Raw genomic sequence first — 14,163 nt, 5'->3', positions numbered from 1 at the left:
TACTTTTCATCAGCCAAACGAGATGAGTAGGCCTAACAAACAGCAAAAGCACGAGCCTATGTCAATCTACTATCCCCCATAGTACAAAAATTTACCTATTCTATTCTGTGCGAGAAATACATATTCCAAACATAGTCTGGGAAAGTTGTGGGATGCAAAAGATCCCAAATTAATACAACCACTAGAATCAACAAAACTATTTTAACTGTTAGGGCGCATGAACCGCTAGCCTACGACAACATCCGGTGAGCGCGAAATTCCGAACAATAACCAGTATGCTAAAGAAGTTAAGCAATGAGGCTAACGTAAGAAATGTTGATAAACTATTAGGCTATATCTTCACATTTTAAGCGCAGTAATGCGTACATGGCAGTTGGCTATAAGCGGGAATGTTCCATTCTCAAAGTTGATTGACCACAAATGTGAATATGCATGTAATGCTTTTATTATAACGGTGCATTTTTATGGTGAAAATTATCTTCCCCAAACTTGAAACACACGTGCTGCGTATGTATGCCAGTTAGGCTCTACCACCGTCGTAAAGCGGACTAATGTGCTTAATTTTAAGAAGTTATTTGGCCACATTAGTTGTGATACAAACCTTATAGGCGTATGGGCTAGGTTACATGAGTTGTGCAACTATCATTTCAAAAAGTCACCCAAAAAAGCATGCGCTGTTTCTTGCCTTACTGCACAAGCTGGCCATCATTCACAGGTCAGAATATATAATTCACAAGTTATAGGCTAATATTGTCACCCATCATACTATTCTTGATTTAAACATGTCTTTACACACAGTACCAGTCAAGTTTGGACACACCTACTCATTCAAGGGTTTTTCTTTATTTGTACTATTTCTACATTGTATAATAATAGTGAAGACATCAAAACATGAAATAACACATATAGAATAATGTAGTAACCAAAACAAAGATATATTTGAGATTTTTCAAAGTAGCCACCCTTTACCTTGATGACAGCTTGCACGCTCTTGGCATTCTCTCAACCAGCTTCATGAGGAATGCTTTTCCAACAGTCTTGAAGGAGTTCCCACATATGCTGAGCACTTGTTGGCTGCTTTTCCTTCACTCCTTCACTCTCCAACTCATCCTAAGTCATCTCAATTGGGTTGAGGTCGGGTGATTGTAGAGGCCAGGTCATCTGATGCAGCACTACATCACTCTCCTACTTGGTCAAATAGCCCTTACACAGCCTGGAGGTGTGTTTTGGGTCATTGTCCTGTTGAAAAACGAATTATAGTCCCACTAAGCACAAACCAGATGGGATGGCGTATCGCTGCAGAATGCTGTGGTAGCCATGCTGGTTAAGTGTGCCTTGAATTCTAAATAAATCACTGATAGTGTCACCAGCAAAGCACCCCCACATCATCACACCTGTAACGGTTTTCTTTATGAGAAGGAGAGTCGGACCAAAATGCGGCGTGTCTATTGCAATCCATGTTTAATGAATTAACACACTAAACACAAACACTACCAAAACAATAAACTTAACAAAACCCGAAACAGCCTATACTTGTGTATCCTAACACAGAACAATGACATCAGGACACTAAGGACAATCACCCACCACAAACTCAAAGAATATGGCTGCCTAAATATGGTTCCCAATCAGAGACAACGATAAACACCTGCCTCTGATTGAGAACCACTTCAGACAGCCATAGACTTAGCTAGAACACCCCACTAGCTACAATCCCCATACAAACACACCACATACAAAAACCCATGCCACACCCTGGCCTGACCAAATAAATAAAGATAAACACAAAATACTTTGACCAGGGTGTGACAGAACCCCCCCCCTAAGGTGCGGACTCCCGAACGCACCTCAAAACAATAGGGAGGGTCCGGGTGGGCGTCTGTCCATGGTGGCGGCTCCGGCGCGGGACGTGGACCCCACTCAATCAATGTCTTAGTCCCTTCTCCTCGCGTCCCTGGATAGTCCACCCTCGCCGCCGACCATGGCCTAGTAGTCCTCACCCAGAACCCCACTGGACTGAGGAGCAGATCGGGACTGAGGGGCAGCTCGGGACTGAGGCAGCTCGGGACTGAGGGGAAGCTCAGGAGTGAGAGGAAGCTCAGGAGTGAGAGGAAGCTCAGGAGTGAGAGGAAGCTCAGGCAGGTTGACGAATCTACCATATCCTGGCTGACTGGCAGATCCTGGCTGACTGGCAGATCCTGGTCGACTGGCAGATCTGGAAGAGTCTGGTCGACTGGCAGATCTGGAAGAGTCTGGTCGACTGGCAGATCTGGAAGAGTCTGGTCGACTGGCAGATCTGGAAGAGTCTGGTCGACTGGCAGATCTGGAAGAGTCTGGTCGACTGGCAGATCTGGGAGAGTCTGGTCGACTGGCAGATCTGGGAGAGTCTGGTCGACTGGCAGATCTGGAAGAGTCTGGTCGACTGGCAGATCTGGAAGAGTCTGGTCGACTGGCAGATCTGGAAGAGTCTGGTCGACTGGCAGATCTGGAAGAGTCTGGTCGACTGGCAGATCTGGGAGAGTCTGGTCGACTGGCAGCTCTGGCTGCTCCATGCTGACTGGCTGCTCCATGCTGACTGGCAGCTCTGGCTGCTCCATGCTGACTGGCTGCTCCATGCTGATTGGCAGCTCTGGCTGCTCCATGCTGACTGGCTGCTCCATGCTGACTGGCAGCTCTGGCTGCTCCATGCTGACTGGCTGCTCTGGCTGCTCCATGCTGACTGGCTGCTCCATGCTGACTGGCTGCTCCATGCTGACTGGCGGCCCTGGCTGCTCCATGCTGACTGGCGGCCCTGGCTGCTCCATGCTGACTGGCGGCCCTGGCTGCTCCATGCTAACTGGCGGCCCTGGCTGCTCCATGCTAACTGGCAGCTCTGGCGGCTCCTTGCAGACTGGCAGCTCTGGCGGCTCCTTGCAGACTGGCAGCTTTGGCGGCATCCTGCAGACAGGCAGCTCTGGCAGCTCCTTGCAGACTGGCAGCTCCTTGCAGACTGGCAGCTCTATGCTAACTGGCAGCTCTATGCTAACTGGCAGCTCTATGCTAACTGGCAGCTCTATGCTAACTGGCAGCTCTATGCTAACTGGCAGCTCTATGCTAACTGGCAGCTCTATGCTAACTGGCAGCTCTATGCTAACTGGCAGTTCTTTGCAAACTGGCAGCTCTTTGCAAACTGGCAGTTCTGAACAGGCGGGAGACTCCGGCAGCGCTGTAGAGAAGGAAGGCTCTAACAGCGCTAAACAGGCGGGAGACTCCGACAGCGCTGGATAGGAGGAGGGCTCCGACAGCGCTGGACAGGCGAGGCGCACTGTAGGCCTGATGCGTGGTGCTGGCACTGGTGGTACTGGGCCGAGGACACGCACAGGAAGCCTGGTGCGGGGAGCTGCTACCGGAGGGCTGGGGTGTGGAGGTGGCACAGGATGGGTTAGACCGTGAAGGCGTACTGGAGATCTTGAGAGCGGTGCTGGCACAGGACGTGCAAGGCTAGGGAGGTGCACAGGAGGCCTGGTACGTGAGACTGGCACCATCTTCACCAGCCGACTAACACGCACCTCAGGACGAGTATGGAGCGCTGACCCAGGTGCCATCAAATCCCCGACACGCTCCGTCGGGCGAATTCCATGTTTAAAACACCAACACAGCAACTCCCTCATTTCTCTCTCCTCCAATTTCCCCATTAACTCCTTCACAGTCTCTGTTTCGCTCACCTCCAACACCGGCTCTGGTTCTGGTCTCCTCCTTGGCTCCTCACGATAAACAGGGAGAGTTGGCTCAGGTCTGGCTCCTGACTCTGCCACACTCTCCCTGAGCCCCCCCCCAAGAAATTTTTTGGGCTGACTATGGGGCCTCCGTCCGCGCCGCCTTGCTTGCTTCGCAAACTCCATTCTCCTATATCCTTCCGCGCACTGCTCCATCGAATCCCAGGCGGGCTCCGGCACTCTCCCTGGGTCGACCGCCCACCTGTCTATCTCCTCCCAAGAAGTATAGTCCATACTGTACTCCACTTTGGGCTGTTCTTGCCTGTTGACACGCTGCTTGGTCCCTTTGTGGTGGGTGATTCTGTAACGGTTTTCTTTATGAGAAGGAGAGTCGGACCAAAATGCGGCGTGTCTATTGCAATCCATGTTTAATGAATTAACACACTAAACACAAACACTACCAAAACAATAAACTTAACAAAACCCGAAACAGCCTATACTTGTGTATCCTAACACAGAACAATGACATCAGGACACTAAGGACAATCACCCACCACAAACTCAAAGAATATGGCTGCCTAAATATGGTTCCCAATCAGAGACAACGATAAACACCTGCCTCTGATTGAGAACCACTTCAGACAGCCATAGACTTAGCTAGAACACCCCACTAGCTACAATCCCCATACAAACACACCACATACAAAAACCCATGCCACACCCTGGCCTGACCAAATAAATAAAGATAAACACAAAATACTTTGACCAGGGTGTGACAACACCTCCATGTTTCACGGTGGGAACCACACGTGGAGGTCATCTGCTCACCTACGCTGCGTCTCACAAAGACACGGCGGTTGGAACCAAAAATCTCAAATCTGGACTCACCAGACCAAAGGACTGATTTCCACCGGTCTAATGTCCATTGATCGTGTTTTTTGGCCCAAGCAAGTCTCTTATTGGTGTCCTTTAGTAGTCCTTTGCAGCAATTCAACCATGAAGGCCTGATTTCACACAGTCCCCTCTGAAAAGTTGATGTTGAGATGTGTCTTTTCCTTGAACTCTGTGAAGCATTTATTTCGGTTGCAATCTGAGGTGCAGTTAACTCTAATGAATTTATCCTCTGCAGCAGAGTTAACTCTGGGTCTTCCTTTCCTGTGGCTGTCCTCATGAGAGCCAGTTTCATCATAGCGTTTGATGATTTTTGCGACTGCACTTGAAGAAACGTTCAAAGTTCTTGAAATGTTCCGGATTGACTGACCTTCATGTCTTAAAGTAATGATGGACTGTCGTTTCTCTTTGCTTATTTGAGCTGTTCTTGCCAATATGGACTTGGTCTTTTACAAAATAGGGCTATCTTTTGTATAATTAAGGAAAGAAATTCACCAAATTTATAACTTGTTAATTGAAATGCAATCTGGGTGACTACCTCATGAAGCTGGTTGAGAGAATGCCAAGAGTGTGCAAAGCTGTCATCAAGGCAAAGGGTGGCTACTTTGAAGAATCTCATAAAAACATGTATTTAGATTTGTTTAACACTTTTTTGGTTGCTACATGATTCCATATGTGTTTTTTCATAGTTTGGATGTCTTCACTATTATTCTACAATGTAGAAAATAGTAAAAATAAAGAAAAACCCTGGAATGAGTAGATGTGTAAACTTTTGACTGGTACTGTATACTAAATAATGTGTGACATTTGTTTTGATTTAGAATGGACCATTATCATGCACTGGCCTCGAAACGGGGGAAAAAATACATGCACTCTATGCACATGTAATCAATGCACTTAAATAGCGAATGGAGGATGCTTTTCCTGTGGTTAATTTTCATGCCAGGCAGGTAGACTATACTCCTGTTGTAAAGATAAGCAATGTGCTTAATATTAGGAAAGTTGAGAAATAAATATAGAAGGCCTAGCCTATAGAAAGCTGATGGGATCCTCCTCTTTTTAATTAAGGCCATCCCCCTGTTTTGTCACGCAATTGCATAGCCTATAGAAATGTTGCACAACTTGAGCTCATGGGCTCTCATGAAGTGTTTGATTGGATTTTCGATTATATTTGAAATGATGTCAGAGTGATTAGAGGGACAATAGAGTGCTGAGTACCAGGCAGTTAGCAAGTTTGGTAGGCTACTAATGACCATCAGCAGAATAAGAGCTTGGAGAAGCCTAATTACCGTGACTAAACGGTCACATGGAATTTGACTGTCGTCATGACTCGTGACCCGCGGTGTGGTGGTAATATGGTCACTGTAACAGCCCTAGTCTGTACCATTGGTTAATTTTTAGATTAGTGGCTTCAAAGACCCAGATTAATGGCCTTTTGAAACAAGGAATATAGACAGAGTGACTAAGAACTGCAAATAAAGGTCTGAAAGTACTTTCCAAATACCTCAGCCTGATGGGAATTTTTTCAATTGTTTGCACTACACCAATTTGATTAGATAACCATTTGATTAGTGTTTTCAAATAAGATAACATCAGTAATAACATATTAGCTGATATTGCATATGCCTCTGCAAAGATCTAAATGACGTTATCATCCAACTTCTTTAGGCAACTCTGCCCTCTAGAGGACAAAGTCAGACAACATAATTTACTGCTGAATGAACGTGTCTTATTATTTTTGTAAAATTGTAATTAATGCCGTCAGGTTTGAACCGATGTATATAAACCCTGAATTGCTGATGCTATGTATTGGCCAATGTGAGACTTTGAAGCCACCTGTCTGCCTATTGGCACTCCTCGGAAGAAGCATGTAGACATTAATAATAAAAGCATTTCTATAACTTCCAAAATATATTTTAACAATGGTAGTTGAGTGCCAAGATGGAGGTCTGGTGGCTTGTAAACAGCGCGCCCTGTCAGTCATCTAAGTGTATATAAATCACTGGTTTGAACCCTGCAAAACTAATGACTACAACATTCAACTTCATTTGCAAATAGACTACAAATTAATACAAGAGAACACATGAAAAACGACATGTTTAGATACAACTCTTTATTAAAAAATAACATTATAGCAATTGTTATGATTGAAATCTAATATGGTATGTACAAATTACAATTAGTTCACATAGTAAATAATGACTGGCTAAATGCAATAAAGATTTTAAAAAATGGTAACCACTGAGAGCATTAGAAAATGTACTCACCAAGGTGTTTATCCCTTGTCAGATGAATTCCTTGTTTAATACGGTATCAACCAGATGTTTGTTAATGACATAAAACATCTTCAGGTAAAACTCTGCACATTGTACAGTTTTACAGTTCTGACTCTTCCACTTTTTCAGCCTATCCTTCTTTCCTCCATTTCCAGCTTGAAGTGTTGTTCTTTCCAAAGCCCCTGTGACACTCAAACATGTGAATAATCCCTGTTCACTCCTTTCATGTGGAACATAAAGGGAGGTCATAATACACTAGTATGGGGTGTTAATGTGCATTTACTACAGTGCATGATGGAGTACAACCTGCTGCAAAATGCTTCCTGGAGGATTCATCGAAAAGCTGATGACTGACGAGACCGGGCCACCTCCTTAACACAAAGACAAGACTGGCCAGAGAAACAACAAACACATGCAGCACAGTACAAATGCACATTTCATAGAAACATTCGATCTCCTGAAATAGTACTGGTGACAATTTTAGGCTCATTCATCCTCCTGTAACTATTCCCCAGGTCGTTGCTGTAAATGAGAATGTGTTCTCAGTCATTTTCCCTGGTAAAATAATAATAAGAAAAAAATAGATTATCCAAAGCTTTCAGTATCAAATAAAATAACTAAGCGTTATAATCTTAGCGTTAGAACATTCTAGAATCTTTTTGTGAATGGTGAAACGACAGCATGTACTGCTCACAACGCCACCTGGGACTAGTGATGGCTAAGAAAAAGTCACTACTTACCTCTTCATAATGCAAAGTCAACATTACCTACTGTGAAATAAGTAATTAATCAAAATCCATGTAATATTATCAGTGAAGCATGATCTGACAACATAACATGACTACTGATGATCAATACGCTTGGCATATTAATATGTCTATCCTTTCTGCTACACTCTGTTCAACATTTCATCTTCAGAAGGGGGGAACATGAGTCCACTGCTGTTCTTTTATCTGTGTCAAATCTATCAAATGAAACTTGGAGATTATTAAGGGTTTCCCTGCCATTCTATGCAGTTATACAAGCAGCATATCAGAAACCCTACCAGGACATCAGGCACCTGTTATCTGGTATTTCTGTCAGAGTTCTGTTAAACTGAATTATAAGCTCATGCTGCAGACATAAAAGGCTGAAAATCATTGTTTTCAAGAGCTCGTCTCTCCCCCACTCATAAGCAGTGAAAACACTCTACCCTACCCATGAGTATCATTAAACATTCAAGATGAATGGATCCTGTTACCCCTGATAATATGGAGTAATAATTTGATCTCATGAACATTTGTTTAATACCAAATGTTCTTCATAAATGCTTTTAAATAGCCACTGTCTGAATCTTAACATTTTTTTTTAGACAATATAGCCTTTAAGGAGGATATCTTGACTGAGTAAAATGTAATTTTACATTTCACTTACCGGTATGCAACATTCACATCAGAGGGACTTAAAATCAGTCTCTAACTTCTTTCGGATAAGCAATATTTCTAATCTAAATTTGCCTGTGAAAAAACAGTTAGCAGGGATAAATAAGGACAGTGGGTACACTGTTGATGATTTTTAGAAACACATCTAAGGACCTTTTTAAAAATGAAACTAAATGATCATGAAGTAATATACTACACTGTAAATTGTAACCAGTGTTTTTATACCGAGGCAGAAACCCCCATGCTGCTCTTGCTATTATCAATGTCATTTTTTAAGTTTTACGTATCAGCCTCAAGGTCTTCATCAAGAACAGTAGCAAGAGTAGCATGTGGGTCTCTCTTTTCTCTCATGTGATTTGTTTGTTATCATGCACTTGCAACAAAGAAAGCTCAGTGAGCCAAGGCATTCCGAGGCGTTGTTGTAAGGAGATTCCTATAACTGTTTATGTGCAACATATACGGTGTACTCAGAAAGTATTCAGACCCCTTCACTTTTTCAACATTTTGTTGTGTTACAGCCTTATTCTAAAATTGAACCGGCCAGGCAGAGACAGCAAGGGCGGTTCGTTGCTCCAGAGCCTTTCAGTTCAACTTTACACTCCTGGGCCAGACTACACTCAATCATATGACCCACTGAAGAGATGAGTCTTCAGTAAATACTTAAAGGTTGAGACCGAGTTTGCGTCTCTCACATGGGTAGGCAGACCATTCCATAAAAATGGAGCTCTATAGGAGAAAGCCCTGCCTCCAGCTGTTTGCTTAGAAATTCTAGGGACAATTAGGAGGCCTGCGTCTTGTGACCATAGCGTACGTGTAGCTATGTACGGCAGGACCAAATCAGAGAGATAGGTAGGAGCAAGCCCATGTAATGCTTTGTAGGTTAGCAGTAAAACTTTGAAACATGTTCGACAGAAACATTTCTTTGAATGGTAACAGCTCTTCCATTTCTGTTTCAGTGAGTTGGCCAAAGCAAGCTGAACGAAGCCTATGATAGTTAGCATGTGGGTGTTCATTCTGAGCTTGTTTGACGTGTTAGCCAGTGAGCTATCGTGTTTGCGAGTTGCAGAACCACTGAATTCTAATTTCAAAGCTGTGTCTAGTTGAGCGTAGTCGTTTAGCACGTGTTGCTGTTATAGACAAATGAACCTCGTCATATGTCTATTCAACGTTCGCTTCAACAGGTAAACCCTGTCAGAACCCTTAGAGTTCGGGTAGCCATCCAATGTGTCCTCTATGTCAGCTAGGAACGTCTCAGTATCGTTTGGCTGACCTAGAACAGTGTCAAAGGTGGGGACATTCTTGATAGGTTTGTCAGAGGTATTCCGCACCAAGCGGGTAGAGAGGGTTGGCTTCATCCTGTGGGGATATTGGGGCCGAAAGGCCAAGAGGAGAAGTCAAGCTTTGGCTTTGTTGGCGAAGAGTTGCCATATTACTCAGTGCCGAATGGCCAAAAGGAGAAGACTCTGAGGGACACGAGGGAAGTCTGAAACCTTCTATCGTCTTCACGCCTTTGAGGACCGGACTCCGGTTGCTTGTTTGGGTAGTCACGCTGTAGCACGTGACCATTCTGGAATTCCATCATATTGTACCTAAGGGTGGTATTCTGCTGCATTGCAGAGTCCACTTGAGCGCTTAGAGTACTGATTTTGGACACGTGAGTGTCGCACTTGCTCCTTTCGGTCTCAAAATTATCTGTCATTGCAAATAGAGGTCTTGAGTACAGAGCGAGAGATTCAGTGATTCACCGTTTGCTTAGAAATCAATATTTCCATCTTCATCACCTGAGTTCTCTCATCATTCATTTGGTCAGAGACGTCAATGTCTTCTACTGATTTGTCATCCAACTTAGTCATTGTGTTCATTAACTGGTCGTCTTTGGTCTGCAGTATTTAGAGTAGAACATTGTTTCTTTGAGTAATGTTCAACAAAACTGCCTGCATGTTATCAAATTGCGCGCTCCTGTTTGTAGATAACTCAACAGATTTATCTAGTTTGAAGTGGACTACATCCTATTTCGTTTTGGCTAAATCGATTTGTTCCTGGAGACAACTATTTTGTTGAAGAGTTTGTGCTCGTTCATCATCATAATTATTTGCAATTACTTTTAATTGGTCAGATTTCAAACGCAGTTCCTCGGCTAGCAGAGTGTTTTCATTTCCTGCTTTTGTCAATAGTTGCTCGGTTCTCTCCACCTATCCCCTCATGTCAGCCATGTCTTACACGTGCTTCAGCTGTGCACTGCAGTATTGGACCCATGCCAGTCTTTGATGGCGATACATAAGGGCTAAAGTAGAGAGAACCGTTACAAAGCCTGCGTTTGATGGTTGATTTTGGAGTGCATTGTTCGCAATTTCTGCAGTTTTTCCGCTAATGGCATGTTTGGTATCGCTGCTGAGATCAATCATTTTATGGGTGGAGGTGTCACGTTCATCGTAACGATGAGACCAAGGCGCAGCATGATTTGAATACATTCTTCTTTAATTACGAAGAACACTAAACAAAACGACAGTGCCGCTAATACTAACGAGTGCTGACATGCAACTACACATAGACAATAACCCACAAAAACAAAATGGAAAATGACAACCTAAATAGGATCCCCAAGGATAAACAGCTGTCTCTGATTGGGAACCAATTCAGGCCACCATAGACCTACATTTACCTAGACAATACCAAAACCCCATAGATATACAGAAAACCCTAGACAAGGTGAAACACACATACCACCCTCGTCACACCCTGACCTAACCAAAATAATAAAGAAAACAAAGATAACTAAAGTCAGGGCGTGACAGGAGGTTCACTAATTAGAGGAGGAGTGGTGACCACCTCTGATAGCTTGCACATTATTTGAAAAATGTAGAGAAAAAAGAAATCCTATTTTTTTCAATATTTGGTTTTGGAATTCGTTGGAAGCTGCAAAAACGATTTTAATTGATTTATAGACGTTAATGAACTATGAGTACTGTATCAGTAATGTGGGAGTTGGACATGAATGAATTTTGCAAAAGCAAATTGATTAATCAATGATAATGATGAATCATACCTGGATAGGCTATCTGGGAATTAAACTTTAATTAACCTGAGAAGTTGGTTCATCTAGGTTAATATGGGAATGTTTAAAATGTCTAATTTACTTGGAAGAACCTGAAAAGAGAACAACACGGAGGCAGCCTCCAGAACACACACACGGCTCACCACTTCCTGTCTACCACTCCAATAATGTATTTAATAAACTGGTTGTATTATGTAATCTGCTTTTCAATTTTATATAGGCTGAATCAAAATGAAAGCGTCATTCTATTTTAGATTCCTCGTACGTGGCGTCAATAATGTTGTGTCTCTGACTGATTAAATTATATGACAGGCTATTTTATCAAACCAATCACCTAATGCTTGATTGATTACATGATTAAATTAAGCCATGCAACAATTAACTCGTTAATAACCTGGGGCACCATGGAAGAGCTGCTATTTTCCAAATAAACGCTTAAAGATCTGAAGATCTTTTATATCAATAGTAGTCAATTATTAATCGTCACCTTATTCAGTCTCATCTGAACACCGTAAAATTATTGGTTATCTTCATGAACCCTGGATAACAAGTCGAATCAGCAATACAAAAATTGGCTTAATTATTGATTTACTAAATATCTAAATAATCACGCAGAATTACATATACACAGGATGGATCATACATTGATTACTAATCATGTAATAAAAGAAAAAGTCCCTAGCGGACGAAACTGACATGACAACTGATTACACAAAAGAAGGGGGTTGGGTTTGAATGAAAGAGCGGGAAGACTGAGGGACAAATGGGATTTCGTCTCTATCGGACCTTGAGAAGCTATGCTACCATAAATACAAAATCTTATGGTAGCATAGCTTAGAACTCGACTTCTAGGATGTATCACTTCTTCTTTAGTGAATAAGAGTTCAAAGTTTATACCATTTGCCATAATCAGCTTGCGCCTTATTCTAGCTGGTCTAGTAGAAATTCATCCTTCCAGCATGGTGATCGTCACCTCCAAGTGATCTGGTCTTATGTAAATCTTGTTATGTAGAGTGGATATTTATCCATTCACAACCACAGCTCACGCTGGGGTTTGCTTAGTCTGACGTGACTTGGGTTACGGGGGCTTTTATACTTGTCACGTCCTGACCTTAGTTCCTTTTTTATGTCTCTGTTTTAGTTTGATCAGGGCGTGAGTTGGGGTGGGTATTCTATGTTGTGTATTCTAGGTTTTGTATTTCTGTGTTTGGCCTGGTATGGTTCCCAATCAGAGGCAGCTGTCGATCGTTGTCTCTGACTGAGAACCATACAGTGGGGTAAAAAAGTATTTAGTCAGCCACCAATTGTGCAAGTTCTCCCACTTAAAAAGATGAGAGAGGCCTGTAATTTTCATCATATGTACACTTCAACTATGACAGACAAAATTAGAAAAAAATATATAGAAAATCACATTGTAGGATTTTTTATGAATTTATTTCCAAATTATGGTGGAAAATAAGTATTTGGTCAATAACAAAAGTTTATCTCAATACTTTGTTATATACCCTTTGTTGGCAATGACAGAGGTCAAACGTTTTCTGTAAGTCTTCACAAGGTTTTCACACACTGTTGCTGGTATTTTGGCCCATTCCTCCATGCAGATCTCCTCTAGAGCAGTGATGTTTTGGGGCTGTTGCTGGGCAACACGGACTTTCAACTCCCTCCAAAGATTTTCTATGGGGTTGAGATCTGGAGACTGGCTAGGCCACTCCAGGACCTTGAAATGCTTCTTACGAAGCCACTCCTTCGTTGCCCGGGCGATGTGTTTGGGATCATTGTCATGCTGAAAGACCCAGCCACATTTAATCTTCAATGCCCTTCCTGATGGAAGGAGGTTTTCACTCAAAATATCACGATACATGGCCCCATTCATTCTTTCCTTTACACGGATCAGTCGTCCTGGTCCCTTTGCAGAAAAACAGCCCCAAAGCATGATGTTTCCACCGCCATGCTTCACAGTAGGTATGGTGTTCTTTGGACGCAACTCAGCATTCTTTGTCCACCAAACACGACGAGTTGAGTGTTTACCAAACAGTTATATTTTGGTTTCATCTGACCATATGACATTCTCCCAATCTTCTTCTGGATCATCCAAATGCTCTCTAGCAAACTTCAGATGGGCCTGGACATGTACTGGCTTAAGCAGGGGGACACGTCTGGCACTGCAGTATTTGAGTCCCTGGCGGCGTAGTGTGTTACTGATGGTAGGCTTTGTTACTTTGGTCCCAGCTCTCTGCAGGTCATTCACTAGGTCCCCCCGTGTGGTTCTGGGATTTTTGCTCACCATTCTTGTGATCATTTTGACCCCACGGGGTGAGATCTTGAGTGGAGCCCGAGATAGAGGGAGATTATCAGTGGTCTTGTATGTCTTCCATTTCCTAATAATTGCTCCCACAGTTGATTTCTTCAAACCAAGCTGCTTACCTATTGCAGATTCAGTCTTCCCAGCCTGGTGCAGGTCTACAATTTTGTTTCTGGTGTCCTTTGACAGCTCTTTGGTCTTGGCCATAGTGGAGTTTGGAGTGTGACTGTTTGAGGTTGTGGACAGGTGTCTTTTATACTGATGACAAGTTCAAACAGGTGCCATTAATACAGGTAACGAGTGGAGGACAGAGGAGCCTCTTAAAGAAGAAGTTACAGGTCTGTGAGAGCCAGAAATCTTGCTTGTTTGTAGGTGACCAAATACTTATTTCCACCATAATTTGCAAATAAATTAATTAAAAATCCTACAATGTGATTTTCTGGATTTTTTTTCTCATTTTGTCTGCCATAGTTGAAGTGTACCTATGATGAACATTACAGGCCTCTCTCATCTTTTTAAGTGG

The sequence above is a fragment of the Oncorhynchus mykiss genome, chromosome 7 (assembly GCF_057628025.1).
Source record: "Oncorhynchus mykiss isolate SJ-2025 chromosome 7, ASM5762802v1, whole genome shotgun sequence".
NCBI classification, from domain to species: Eukaryota; Metazoa; Chordata; class Actinopteri; order Salmoniformes; family Salmonidae; genus Oncorhynchus; species Oncorhynchus mykiss.
This window is presented reverse-complemented; position numbering follows the sequence as displayed.